A 15160-nucleotide genomic window follows, 5' to 3' on the forward strand; every position below is an offset into this window, starting at 1 on the left:
CAAGTTTAACTCTTTGTTTCCGGTCCATCAAGAAGTCAACAATCCAACCTTTAACTTGACTCGGAATATCATATGTTGTTAGTTTTTGAACAAGAACACTGTGATCGATAGGGTCAAAGGCCTTACGGAAATCGAGTAGGACTACTCTTGCCGTGGCGCCATTTTCGTCGGTGTTAACAAGCCAATTATGCGTCATATTGACCAAGGCATGTGTAGTAGACGATTTAGGAATAGTTCCAAATTGTCGAGGGTCGATTCTTTGTAACACAGCAGGTTTAACGTATTTCTCAACAATGTGATTTTCAGCGAGCTTAGACAGGATAGGCGTGAGGAAAATCGGACGGAGGTGCTTGTTAATGTCATTAATAGGCCTTTGTTTTGGCACCGGGACAACGTCAGCCTCTTTCCAAGAAGGTGGAAGGCGGGATTCGTGGAACGAGGAGTCGAGGATCGCAGAGACTGGACCCGCCAAGAGATCAGCGTTTTCCTTTAATAACCATGCCGGGATACCGTCTGGCCCATGTACTTTCGAGGGGTTGAGCGCAGATAGTGTGAAAACAGGGTTTTGCCTTCACAGATGAACGGACGGACGGACGGGGGCAACTCTTAAAAACTCTTCTGGGTAAAGGCTTTCCTTGGGGGCACTCGCTGGCTGCGGGAAGGTAACCGGAATCTATTACGGCTGCTGACTATCCTTGAGAGAATGACTAATAACAACAGGGTTGGCTCCAACGTAGATTTATTCTGCAAGCTCTACTACAATTTTGACCAGAACGGTCATTCTGTCCTGAATGGTGGTGCTGACGTCCGCATTTGAGGCACTTCATTCTTGAACTGCAATTTTTACTTATGTGATTCCTTTTTAGACAAACAAAACACCGTCCTGCCCTTTTCAAAATCTCTTTTCTCGCTGCAATGCTTGTCACGTTCTTATAGGCGTTAGATGCATGATCCTTTCCGCAGTATGTGCAGGTTGGCTTGGACCCGGTGGCAAATAACGCTGCATCTGTTGACAATGGCAATCCCTTGCGACCTCTGTTGTAAGGACGTTTGGTTGACGATTGGTCAATTGGGCTAACATTGTTCCCATTGGCTCGCTCTCTAGCTTCAAGTTCACTTCTGAAGACATCCAGAATGTGATCGAAATCCCACTCATCCTTCACTTCTCGGGTGATGATCAATCGCAAATCTTGTGGTAACTTACTCGTAACAACAGAGGACAGGAGGCTTCCATATGAACTTGAGGATACACCTAGTGACTTTACACTTCTAACTTGAGACTCAATTAGATCATGCAGCTGACGTAGCGCTTGGATGTTAAGGCCTGATTTGACTGAGCTTATGTTTAACAGAGTCTCCATGTTTGTTCCCAAACCTTCTCTTCAAGATGGTAACAACCTCATCATAATTTGCAACAGTAAGGGAGAATTCAGAAATGGCTTCACTAGCCGAGTTCACAAGAAGAGAATTCAGGTAATTGAATTTATCTACGGGAGCTAGTTTGGTATTACTGTGCACAGATGATTCAAAAGCATCCCAGAACGAGGGCCACTTGCTTATGTCTCCATCAAACTTTCTCAGGTCTAGTTTAGGTAGTTTTACTTGTGTTCCTAAGCTATAAGTATTGGAAATACCTGATGTGGAAGGAGTCAAGGGTGTATCCGAAGTCACTAAGACATTTCCATGCGATGTAGAAGAAGTCAGATGAACTTCTGAAGCCATCGAGACATTTTCGGGCGATGTAGGAGGAGTCAAATGTGTTTCCGAAGTCATCGAGACATTTCCAGGTGATTTAGAAGGGCTTGGATGTGTTTCCGAAGCCATCGAGACATTTCCAGGTGATTTAAAAGGGCTTGGATGTGTTTCCGAAGCCATTGAGACATTTCCAGGTGATCTAGAAGAAGGGGTCAATTGGCTAGGAGTCAATGCTGCATCGATCCTCATTATTGCCAACTGCGTAAATTCCATGAATTCGTCCGCTTCACAGATTTCTTCATCTATCTGATCTTCGCTGACGACTGCGAGGATATCTTCATCTAAATTTCGAATTGTGTCGAGCTTCTCTTGTAGCAGGAGTTTCTGCTGTCGTAATCGTGTAATAATGGCCGATGGCTGATCCTGTTCCTCAAGGGTTTCCAAAATCTCTTCTACAGACGAAATAATTTTCCTTGTTGACACTCTGTGGCCCGTACGGACCTTCCGTTTCCTCGAAAGCTTTCCAGACATGAAGATAGACGCGATTAATCCATCAAAGATTCAAATCAAAACATCAAGGAACTCGCGCTTATCTCGTTCGATTCGGTTTTAAGAAGATCTCTGATTGTAATCCGTTTTCATCCGACTCGGTGGACCATGTAAAATATTCAATTATAACAATCTGTTGTTGCTCTGTCGTAGTTCGCGGTTCGCTCAATCATTCGAGACAGGATAAAGGCTCATTTTCCAAAAATACAACATTTATAAACAACAACATTACCACGCCATCTTGAAGGCGTGCTCATACTTATTTATCCATAATACATTGCGAACATAGTCGTGACGCGATGTCACGACATGTAACGACATCCGTGTCACTCGATTTATGATGAACATGCTTGCGATACGATAATTTTTTCCTGACGCTGGAAACTAAAGAATCAATCTCTGAAATTGATAGTCATCACATTTTTCAAGCCATCCGAGCTGTGTTCGTGAAATTAAAAGGGGGCCCACAAGCACGCTGGTAAACACATGTTAGCGTGTTAAATTAATTGTTGTTTACAGTTTTCGAATTTGAGAGTCCGTTTTTGTAACCTTCGATTCCTGGATATTTTCTGTTGAATTTACTGAGGTACTATCTCGGAATTTCATGAGTGGTTGTAGACGATAATTCCATATCGGCACCATTATTTAGGGAAGTTTTGTTGGCGACAAATTATCAGTTTACAATTCGTGAATCACTTTCTGTAACCTGCTCGGATATTTTCTTTTGAATTAACTGAGTGACACTTTCGGAATTTCATCAGTAATTAGGAGCAATAAATCCGTATACGTAGCACAAGTGGAGCAAATTTTAAATTTTCCATACGATTTTAGGAGACTGTTCTTAATTGATTGTCGATAAATTGGCCCGCCATAACTCGTTGATTTTATTATTTTGGAGTCCCAAAGGCCCGGCTTAAGACTCTGGAGGTGCTGAACTTGATATATTTGATGCACAAGGCACTCTTCAAAGAGGAAAGTTGGAATAAAATTGCTTTTACGACCGTATATTGCACCCGGTTTACATATATAAAATATTGCTTAAAAATACCTTTGGAGCTGTATTCAGAAGCATAGACAGGTAGTATACTATAGGTAATATATAGATTTAGCCAAGCCTAAAAGCGGAGCTCTTGTTGGTTCATTTTCTAGCCACTCATTATAGTAAAAAATGTAATGAAACTCTTCAGCACTAGCTGTAGAAGAGTTTCTTCTTCTTCAAGGGGAGAATTTAGGGACCAGTCCAAGACAACGTTCTCACAACTTACAAAGCGATCAACACGCATGCCAGTCAGCGGTATCTTCATGTAGCTGAATTCGTTGTTGTTCCTGATGTCTAGAGAAAATTTTCGAAGATAGGGAATCTTTTCTTCTTCAGATGAAGTGTGCCTGGTCAGCATCAGTTGAAATTATATTCTTTTGAGCGTGACTAATATTTTGGTTCGGAAAAATGAGCCAAAATTGAAAGAAACGACGGTAAACTACTTTGAGTTTAGACAGCACCGGTTGATTGAAGAGTAAACACGTGATACCATTGAATTAGTAAATCAAGACGCTAGAATCGTATGGGCTTCTCTTATATCTTCTCTTGAAGTTGCCAGGTATGACTGCTTGCCCTACCGTTTTTCCCTTACGTTTCAACCTCCTGTGCTTTGCGTAAAAATTAAAAAAAAAAAGTCGTTTTCAACTCGTGTTTGAACCTATAATGTTTTAAAACTTTTCCTCTTTTGGCTATAATTGTTTCATAATTGTCCGTAGACTGGAAATACACGGCATTTTTTGGAGATTCTTTTTCTGTTATTTGATTCGGTAACCTCTGCTGTAGCTACTTATAATGTAGGTGTCTTTAAGCCAACTACCCATGATCTTAGCAACTCTAGCCAATGAAGTACGAATTTTGTCTAACATGTTTGTTACAGCATGAAATGGACATGACACTGTTTATTCAATTTTCAAATGAGATGAGATGATTAAGTGTACAAAACCCGGATGTGAGCACTTGGTTTTGTCTCTCTTTTTTGTGTGTTCGCTCGGACAATTTTGGATGGTCGCCTTTATACGATTGTAAAGCGTATTTGGAAACTAATACAGTCAAGAATTGTTCCATCTTTGGTTTTGGTGGATATTTTTTGGTAGCGAGAACAATGTTTCTTCCGCTGCAAAAATTTGCTTTAAAAGAAGAAAAGCTAGAACTAAAATGTCAAAAATAAAACTTGACGACAAAGAGAGACTCAGGATTCGATCATGAAAACATTTGTGGAAAACTTGAGATAATACCTGGAATTCATTTTTACATCACAGCAATCAATTCCAAACATTAATCAAGTTTTCTCTTTAGTTTTAAAGTTGAGTTGATGTTGTTATTGGCTATATTAAATGGGTTGTAAAGTTTTAGATGGTGTCTTCTTGTGTTTGCAAATATTTGAATGTACTGGAAGGTAGAGTTGTTGCAACATGTTATCATGAAACACAACGATAAATTTTATTGATAATGTAAAAATGTTTCATTTTACTATCTACTGGCAAGTTGTTGCATTATATTTCAACCCAACCATTTTCCAAAATTGGAAACACCCTTACAAAATAACTAGTCAGGGAAACATACACAATGTTTGAAATGTCATGTCCATAGTAAGCAAACAGTATTGAGGAGGGTGTATGCGGGAATATGCTCTTTTGTCTGTATTGTTAATTTGCTAATTGCACCTGTTGCCAATGTTTTGATGAGGTTGGGTTGTCAAGGTAAAGAAACTGAGGATTTAGGTGAGGTAAAATTGAGTCAAATAAACGACAGGTTCAAGAAATTTTCACAACTTATTTACTAGGTTAGCCTACCTGAAACAATCAACTTCATATAAAAATAAGACTAGGTATGTACTGATGATGCACAAAAGAACAATCTGTGGTAAGAGACCAGGCTTTCCTTTCTTCATGTAAAAAAATACTGAGGTTATCATCTTTCCACAAGCTCAGTGGAAAGTGAGAGCGAGAGAGACTGATGATGACTATGTTATTTGATTAAATGTCCAGAGAAGGATAAAAGACAATATATAGTTTGAACAACTTTCTTATCTTAATTTTATAAGCTATTAAGTTAAGTCATATATATTCTTGCTTTGTGCATTATGCAGGTGCAAATTAATTTAAACTTTCATGCAGGTCAAAGTAAATACATTAATTAAAATAGCAGAACCCACTTTAATTTCAGTCCTAATTAAAGAGGGATCCTTGCTTTTCCAGTTTCCCACCCTTTAAAACTCAAATATCTTGTGACCAATTCGTTATATCAATGTTTAGGTTGGGTGTGAGTATTGGTAAGAAACACCATGGATTAATGAAAGCTTCAGCAAGGGTATTTAATGCAATTCAAATAAAAATATTACATGTCACAAGGTGGCAACTTAGACAGGAAAATTATATAATCACACAATTCCTTACATAGGAAGTCAGTTAATTGATTAACCTGCTTCAACTTTTGAGGGCTTGAGGTACAAAGAAGTAGATATGGTAAACAGTTAATACAAACACAAAGTTATTAAAAATTAAAAAAATTACAATTACAATTAATACAAAGTTGAAAGTTTGAAAGCTAAGAGGTATACATTACAACCATCAAACCTTATGCATCCTAGCAACATAGGGTCAGTTACCACTATATCTTCTCCCAAACATTCATACATACAGGAAATCATTAATTTTTGTCATTAGGTAGTACTGTACTCACAATAGTTTTATTGACATAAATACATTTTTCTAATATTTTGTCATTAGTATGTGGAATGCTATTTTGTTGCATCTAAGACCAACCCGATGTGAAATGAATTAACTGCAAACTCCTATGGCAACTTTCTAAACCCCGTTATTGTTAGTCAGGATTACACTTTACAACATGCAGTTATCCACCCTGATTCTTAATAACATCTTCTCCAGAGTTAACTAGATAGGCTATCCTCCTAAAGTCAACTCTGTGGAGAATGTCACCCACATAAATTTCATAGGATTTTTAACTGAGAATAGAAAGTAATCCAAGTTTGCATTGGGTTAAAAAAGTAACTACCACTTTATTGCGATTCATTTGATACTGCTCTAATTTTTTATAATGATTTGGTATGAAGCAGGTTATAGTATGTTCCTATGATGAGTAACATACAGGTATATCATACTGGCAGTTGTTAACCTTAAAATATAAGTACATGTAGATATATTTTTTAATTTTTTCAGCATATGAAAAAAGAACATTCCTTCTATACTATGCACCATCTTTTTTTCCCTATGCTGCTGACTTGTGGAATGTTCTGTTTGCTAAAGCAGTCAGTTTCACTGACAGAATTACAAGAAGCTTGCATGTATTTGAAGCTTTCACTGTTTATTATGGTGAGATCTGCATGATAACTACTTAAACAATAATCAGAAATATTTAGAAATCTAGGTACTTAAATTAAAAAGTCACCTGCATTATGTACACACACGATTCCAAAATTTACCAATGCATAATTACAGCTTTGCTATCCTCATACATTTACTTTCCCTGGATTTTCACCAGTTCATTTGGATTCATTTGTGTTCTTTAGGCACACAGTGCCTGGCCTTTAATGTTCACCAGCTGCTGCACCTTCCGGAGGTTGTTGGAGACCTTGGTCCTTTATGATCCAACTCTTGATTCCCATTTGAGGACTAGAATGGTGATTGGTGATCAATGGTGATAGCAAAATTAACAACCGCCTCATCTGAAGTTATGGCTTTTTATGAACATCTTACTAGCAAGTATTAAAATGCTTGGTAAATTAATTATTTTTTGGTGCAGTAGGATTAATTATAAAAAGGAAGCTTTACAACACACTGCAAATCAAGCCCTTTTTAAAACTTATGCAGTTGTGTTACAATAAGTTCTTTGGAAACATTAAACATTGCATGTCAAATACCATCTGGGCAAGTAGACAAGATCTACTTCAATGTTTGATAATTGTTTGAAAGTCAAGTGTCATGTGACATATGCAAGCATGATTGCATGATACCCATGCTATACAATACATATTGATGTAATCATATTTGCAGAGCAATTTTATGAGATATTATGACCATTATAACTAGAGGTATTTTATATTCAATTTAGATCATTGAAAGAAAGCATCAATAAAAAAGGACATGTCCTTAACGTGTGTGGAGTGGCTCACTGAAAAACAGCCAGCAACTCTTCCAAAATCTTGTAGCAAAATGTGGGTGTTCTGTCACTGTCTTGTGGATGGAGTTTTGTACCACAGCAGGAGTTACAAGGGTGTTGTGGCATTAAATGATTTCACTATCAAATTCCAAGAACTGGAGGGCAGTAAAAGCCATGGTTCAGTACACATCTATTTCAAAGTCCAAGAAAAATGTACTAAAGCAAACATGTAGGGAGCAGAAATGTTGCTGCAGTTAAGCCAGCCAATATTTTGCCATTGTTGAAGTTTTGGAGAGACACCATGAGCAACTTCCCAAATACAGAGAGAGAACAATAGTGAACCACATCACAAGAATAAAGACATCCAACAGATAAACCGTTGTCATATGGAGTATTTTAAGTAAGCCCGTAATTTTTCGCTTTTACATCTTTTGGCTGACAGTTGTGAAGGGACAAATCTCGAGTCAGTCAACCATCAAAATCAGTTGATATCAGAATGGGTGAAAAAGAAGTCTTACTGATTTAGCAAACCCAATGGCTGAGTTATTAAACACCAACTAGCAATAAACCTGATTTATGGAAGGTTTTGTTTCAATGTAAGTGCCTACCTAGCCAATCAGTATATGTGGTTACCACCAATTAGCATTAGACTTTGTTAATAGCTTTTTTAAGACTGCTAAAATTATTATTAATTTAGTTAAATCCTATTAAAGATGTGTTATTACTTTCATACTCAAGGCTGTTCCTGTAGGAAACATATTGAGGAAAAAGGCTGTTCCTATGAACACTACCAAATCCCTATGAAAAAGACTGACCAGAATCATATCAAAATTATGCAACTTACTTTTGAAATATTATATGGTTTGAAAAGCTAAGTAACCTTGTCCTCATAATATTCCAATTCAACTTTCTATGTGAAACTGTTGCATTTCAGATAGAGTGAATCGGCATCACTATACATCACATAGAAAATAAATGGCAGTATGCAAAAGCTATGAAAACCTATTTCATGTGTGTAAGACTGTTACATATTTAATAGATAGTATGTTTACTATGTCTGTCAGAGCCTATAAGTAAGACTGCATTACATAGAAAATAAATAGCAGTATATGAAAGCTATATGTACTATTTCTGCTGTGTTTAAGGTTGTTATAGTAAATAAATAGGAGGTATTTACTACATATGTCAAAACCAAAAACTAGACTTTGTGTTACGTAGAATATTTACATACATACATACATACATACATACATACATGCATACATACATACACCTTTATTCAAATTCTATATACAAATAAATTTATATATAAAAATTTGAAAAGGGAAGTTTGGAGGTTAGCCCTATATAACAACTCCCCTGAATAAAAAATAAAAAGTAACAAATGTAGAACTATGTACAGAAAAAAAAAATGAAGAAGAAGAAAGGAACTACATCTAATGTTTACAATTTTAAAAATATTTTTAATCTTAATTTAAAAGTTCCAGAGTCCCTGCCTCTACAACATGCTTTGGTAAATTGTTCCAATCGCTAACTACCCTAATAAAAAAAAGAGTTTTAAAAACAATTTATCCTCGAAGATTTGAAGTAAAGTTTATAAGAATGATTGGCCCTTGTGGAGCGCACTTTTGTAAATTCGAAAAATTCTTGAAAGTCTAAATGGGAGAGGCCAAAAACAATCTTGTAACATTCCACAAGTGAAGGTAGTAGGTTCTCCGTGTGGATAAAAGAGGCCAATTTAAAATGTTACATCGTTCCTCGTACGGCATTTCACCTTGTTTCTGTCTGAGAGCTAATCTCGATGTACGGCGTTGCACGTTCTCGATTGCATGTATATCTTTCACAAGGTAGGGATTCCACACTGGTACAGCATACTCTAATAGAGGTCTCACCAAAGATTTGTAAAGCAGTGAAAAAGTACTTGTATTGGCTGTTCCAACAGTCCGCCTAACGAGTCCCAGGACAGAAAGGCTTAGAATCACCACTGAAGTCAAGTTCCGAGGCCATGTTATTGATGTAAGTCCAGCGAGCTTGGTTGCATTCTCTTTTCACAGCATTGTTTAGCTTTCGGTATTTCTCCCAAAGGACGGGGTTGGCACTTTTTCGAGCTTTGCTATAAAGCGATTTCTTTTTCCTGCACAGGTTAATGAGGTCCTTTGTTATCCAAGGTGCGTTACTTTTTCTCTTGCTTTGACACAAGGGAATACATTGATCCATAGCTGTAAACAACAAGTCTTTTCAGCAGGACCAGTTATAATCAATGTCATCATCGAAAAAGGCACAGCTCCAAGGAATATAAGATAATAAAGACTTCAACTGTGTCCAGTCAGTCCCGTACGAATAGAGAAGCTTCTGGGATTTACGCTGTACATAAGGCGAGCAGAGGATCCTGAAACTAAGGGATCTGTGATCAGAAAAACAATCTCCAACGAGTAATCGATCCACAATATCTGGCGAATAAATAACTAAGTCCAGAATATTCTGATTCCTTGTAGGCTCTCTGACTAATTGCGTTAAGAAATTATCCTGGATTATGTCAATTAAATGAACATAAATATCTGATTGATGCAGAGCTCTATTGCATGACCAGTCAATGTCCGGCAGGTTAAAATCTCCGAGCAGAATTAATTCGGCTGTTGAATTCAATTCTTGAATACAGATCCGGAGGTCTTCTAAAGGCTTTGAATCTCCTCCAGGGGGCCGATAGAACACACCAAGGGTTATCCGCCGCTCGTGAGAGAAGAGCAAGTCAATGAAAAGCAATTCAGACTCACACTGATGAGTTACGCGAAGAGTAGCTGGAATGCAATCTCGAACTGCAATTAACACACCACCGCCATGACGGCCATTGGTCGTACGATCTTTCCTGAAGACAGTGTAGTGTGAAGGGAAAATTTCGGAGTCGAGAATGGAATGGTCCAAATGCGTCTCAGTTAGTACAATTAAATCGTAGTTCCTCTGAGACATTTCCAACTCAAGTAGGTCGAGTTTGTTGACGATACTGCGAGCGTTTGCATAAAATGTGTGAAGCCCGCGGAGGTTAAATCCATCTTGTCGTGGCTCCGGGTTTGCAGCGCTGGAATTAACTGGGTCAGGGTTTGGATTAATATCACCACTTCTCATTAGAAATGATGTTTGGAAGCTTGAGACGGAGTTTGGATAGTAGGCAACTCTCGAGGATGAAAACCCTTTGCGACTGATAGTCGGTGTGTAATGGCGGCCGCATCGTGTTTGGTTGTAGGCGACAGCTTGGTCAAACAATCCCATCGACGGTCCATGAAGAGGAAACCGTGTAAAATCATGATTATCAGATGTATGCGATCTCGCAAGAGCGAAAACAACTTCCCCAGTAAAGATTAGGGAAAGAAATAGCTGAAAACTGCGAGAGCGCCTGAACGCATGACCTACCGCCATCATCACCTTCATGCCATATTTAAGCAGTATATAAACCTATGTGGCATTTTTCTTGTGTTTAAGATTTTTACATAGTATATAAATAGGGTGTATTAACTGTATATGTCAGAACTACACCCAAGGCTTTATGTTACATACAAAATTAATAGCTATTTCAAAACTATGTGAAGAAATTTAATAGTTTTTAAATAGGTATTTGAACACCATGTAATTTCTAGATAGGTTTGGCATAGTTTGAACATAATGTAGTGATTTAATACACAGTCTTTAAAGCTATGCATAACTAAAATATAGCCCAACACAGTGAAAAATAGCATTGACATATATAGCTTTTAAAAATGTCTCGTTCTACAAGGGTGTATCATTCACCCTCACTTTCCACTGAGCTTGTGAAAAGATGATAACCTCACTATTTCTTTAAATGGAGAAAGGAATCCCTTGCGAAATGGATTTTGGAATTCCTAGGAATAAAGGTGTGAATTTTCACGGTAAATTCGGACTGGGAATTCCCAGTAATTCCTAGGAATTCCCAACCACAACAACTCGGGTTTTAAAAACCTAGAAATTCCTAGAAATTCCCAGAAATTCCCAGAAATTCCAAGTTTATAGCCAACAGGACTTGGAATTCCTAGGAATTCCAACTCAGAGAACCAATGACTTTCCCTGAAAAGTTGTAAATCTAAAAAATTCCTGGAATTTCTGGGAATTTTCAGGAATTTCTAGGAATGTTTAAGAATTACTGGGAATTTTAAGCAAAAAGTTTTAGGCTAAGTATTCAATGAATTTATTTAAAAGCTTAATTAAGGCTTACATGTAAAATATTTTTGATTAATTATTAACATCAACATGTGGTAATATTAGAATGGAATTTGATTTATTTTTCTTTTCTTTTATAAGATTTTGATCACGTAACGAATATCGCAATTTTTACTCACCACAAACTTTCAAAAATCGTAGCTTTACAGATGGCCACTCGACCCTTGCTTGTACCAGTCAATATGTCAACTGTTGTCCCTTCTTTTAACTCCACGGCGGCAACGACTTTCTTTTCTTTTACAACACTCACGCTGTTCTCGTTTTCCCATTGAACTACAATAAAAGCTATCTTTAGAAATCTTATATTAAGCAAAACAGTTGAGAAAAGCAATCAACCAATGAAAAGTACTTTCAAAGATGAGCGCCAAATGGAGTCTTCTTTGTTTCCGATCACGGGTATGATCACGTGGATCTTTTAGGACTTGTCATTGGCTAACAAAGTGAATCCGCTGGCTTGCCGATTGCAGTGTTAAGATAAGTGCACAACTTTCTTCTGATTTCTCCGACCAGTTCTCTGCTTCTAGACGATGGATACCTTGGTGATATAAATAATGATGTGAGCTCACTCTATGTAGAAATAATCGACAAGAATCTATCGTACTTTAAATGCACGATTTGTGGCCGAAATTGTCGAGGAAACAAAGACTCGAAACTCACTTGAGTTGTGTTCATGGCAAAGGTGAGAAATAACACGAGCCAATCACAGTTTTGAATGCGACTACAAATCGTCTTTTACCCTCATATTTATAAAGGAAGGATACCACATTAGGAAGTATAAGAGATACATAGATGATCCCAGTGTACCAGTACCTAAATCTACAAAGCTTGACCGTAGCAAGCGTTCAGCAACACGTTCCAACACTGCCATCTCGATTCCTCATTCAGTCGTTTCCACTGAACTTGAAGTAGTGGTGACAACAGAGTAGAGTGTGTCTTACAAAGGAGAAACATTTGTACAAGAGACAGAAGTAACATATGCGATTACAGAGGTGCGTTGGAACTCTGGTCCACAAACAGTTATGCACTGTCCGAAGTATAAAACAATTTTGTTGATAGCTGACAGACAGAGAAGAATAACAAGTAAACTTTAGAGCTGTTATTATTGAAGTGTGACTTGCACTTTTCATTTGTATATAAAGAAGAACTTGTATTTTGCACCAAAAATAAAAAGATGTAATATTTTTTGGGAGATCCAGTGATTGGGACATTTAAGAAATTAAGTTATGAAAGGAAACTTGGTTTGTACTTCTCACTACTAACAAGTCTTGTTTTAAAAATATTTTCAGATCAGAGTTTCAAATAAAGTAAATTGAAGACGTCATTTAAAAGTTGTTTTTTTCTCAAAGGGAACATTGACTACCTCTGCCTTGTCTGCATGTCAAATGTTTGCAAAGTGTGTGGATGATCCACAAGTATTGGAACTCTTACAAAAATTTTTTGTTAGAATAAAAACAGCAAAACAAATTACAACAATTAGTCACGAAAACAGAGCAAAAAACTGAAAAAAAACCAGCAAAAAAAATCATGAAAAAAGAAAGATTAATTAGGTGTTGAATTTGTTTGTCTAAGGCATGAAATTTCTGCTAAAAATAGCTAAAAATAATATCAACAAAAAGTCTCTGACAGTGTTTGAGGCAACTGAGCTTGACTGTTCCAAGGTTTTCTAACAAAGGCAACCAGTAATGTAGGTTAGGGAAGTAACTTCATAACTAACAAAGTTCTTTAAGTGTAGATAACAATGTAATTATTGTTGATTATTGGGAAAGTTGTGTATCAAGGAACAGCTAATGAATGTTTGATGATTTTGGCACATCAGTGAACATGAGACATTAATTTGCATCACAATAAAAATATTTTATGATCATGGAATCCAAGAATCCTTTGAGGTTAGAAAGCAAATCTGTGATATGAGTACATTGGATTAATTGGCAATTTCCATTTAAAATAATTGACTGCTGGTTCATGAGAAAATCCATATTAATGTAGAGATTTACTAAAACTTAGTTTGAATAATAAATTTCATGATCTTTAAGTTATAAACATATACATGCATGTATATCTCTTGGTAAGTTTTGTATAGCATACCTTTTATTGAGCCAAAGTTTTAAACCTCTGAAATTACTCCTTTTCTTAAAACCTTCACATTCAAGGTATTGAGAATTTCTTAGAATTTATGTGGACTTCAGGGTATTTAAATTGCCTCAAATTCAATTCCCAGAAATTCCTAGGAAATCCTAGGAATTCCAAGTCCTCACAAAACTGGAGTCTTCCTTTCCCAGAAATTCCCAGTAATTCCAAGCTTTTTAAATCAGAGCTAATTTACATAGTTGGGAATTTTTGAGAATTCCTAGGAATACCTAGGAATTCCCAAAAAAATGGGAATTCAGTTTGCAAGGGTCATTTGCATAATTGGGAATTTTTGAGAATTCCTAGGAATTCCCAGAAAACCGGGAATTCAGTTCGCAAGGGTCATTTGCATAATTGGGAATTTTTGAAAATTCCTAGGAATTCCCAGAAAACTGGGAATTCAGTTCGCAAGGGAAGCGTGCCCTCTTACCAGAGATAGTTCTTTAGGGTATCATCAGTACAAACCTGGTCTTATTTGCCCATGAAGGTGCTTGTTCCAGGAAGGCTAACCCTAAAAATAAGTTGTGAAAATTTCTTGAAACTGTTGTTGTGTGTCTTGAATATTTGGCTCAATTGTACCTCACCAACCCAAACTGATTAAATAGAAACTTGAAATTTATTTGTTCTCCTTCTGAGGTGTGCTTCCAAATTTCGAAGTCATCACAGGCTTGAACTACAGGTTTATAGGAAATCTGCATGTACATGTGTTTTTAACATATAAAACCGCGATTATGACTACTTCAAAAGACTTTAACTTTAACGTACAGGTACAGGCAAGTTTGCTCAGCTTTTTCATCAGTACACATTTCTTTTACTAAGGATCTTGTTTATCCGGTCTATGCTGAATTCTACTTTTTCAACCAACTTCTTTTTTTAATATTCTTAGATCTCCTAGTATCAGTTAATATTCATGTAATTAACATAATTACATGAAATCTTGCAGATGTATGGCATTTTATTTTTCCTCTGATCCTCCTAACATTTTATTATGTGAAGGAATTGGTATTGGGTACAAAAAATGTAATCAAGCTAAAGTTTTGTGCACAGCCTATGCATCAAATTTATGTAATAAAATATTGAATCCATTTTAAAACTAGTTTATCAGAATAAGAACGAGTAACCAGGCACAAGTATGGCTTTCATGATTACAGTTTCCAGGTTTGAAAAAAAGGTCACTGCCCACTAAAATCTTCAGTTCCTTTGCCCTGACAGCCCAACCTCATCAAAAAATTGCCAACAGGAGCGATTAGCAAATTAATGACAGACAAGAGAGCCTATTTCCACATACACCCTCTTAAATCCTGTTAGCTTATTGTGGACAAGGCATTTCAAACATGGTGTATACGCCATAAGTTTTCCATTTCCTTGACTAATTATTTTATAATAGTGTTTATAAGTTGT

General features: G+C 36.8%; 1 long non-coding RNA gene across 1 annotated transcript; it reads left to right on the forward strand.

Moving 5' to 3' along the window:
• The first annotated feature begins 3624 nt into the window (after positions 1-3624).
• On the forward strand, positions 3625-8489 carry LOC136279430 (uncharacterized). Its single transcript, XR_010716858.1, has 3 exons — positions 3625-3842; positions 6813-7020; positions 7355-8489. It is a non-coding gene; the product is annotated as an uncharacterized lncRNA (long non-coding RNA).
• Positions 8490-15160: the final 6671 nt, after the last annotated feature.

Source organism: Pocillopora verrucosa, chromosome 3 (genome assembly GCF_036669915.1).
Source record: "Pocillopora verrucosa isolate sample1 chromosome 3, ASM3666991v2, whole genome shotgun sequence".
NCBI lineage: Eukaryota > Metazoa > Cnidaria > Anthozoa > Scleractinia > Pocilloporidae > Pocillopora > Pocillopora verrucosa.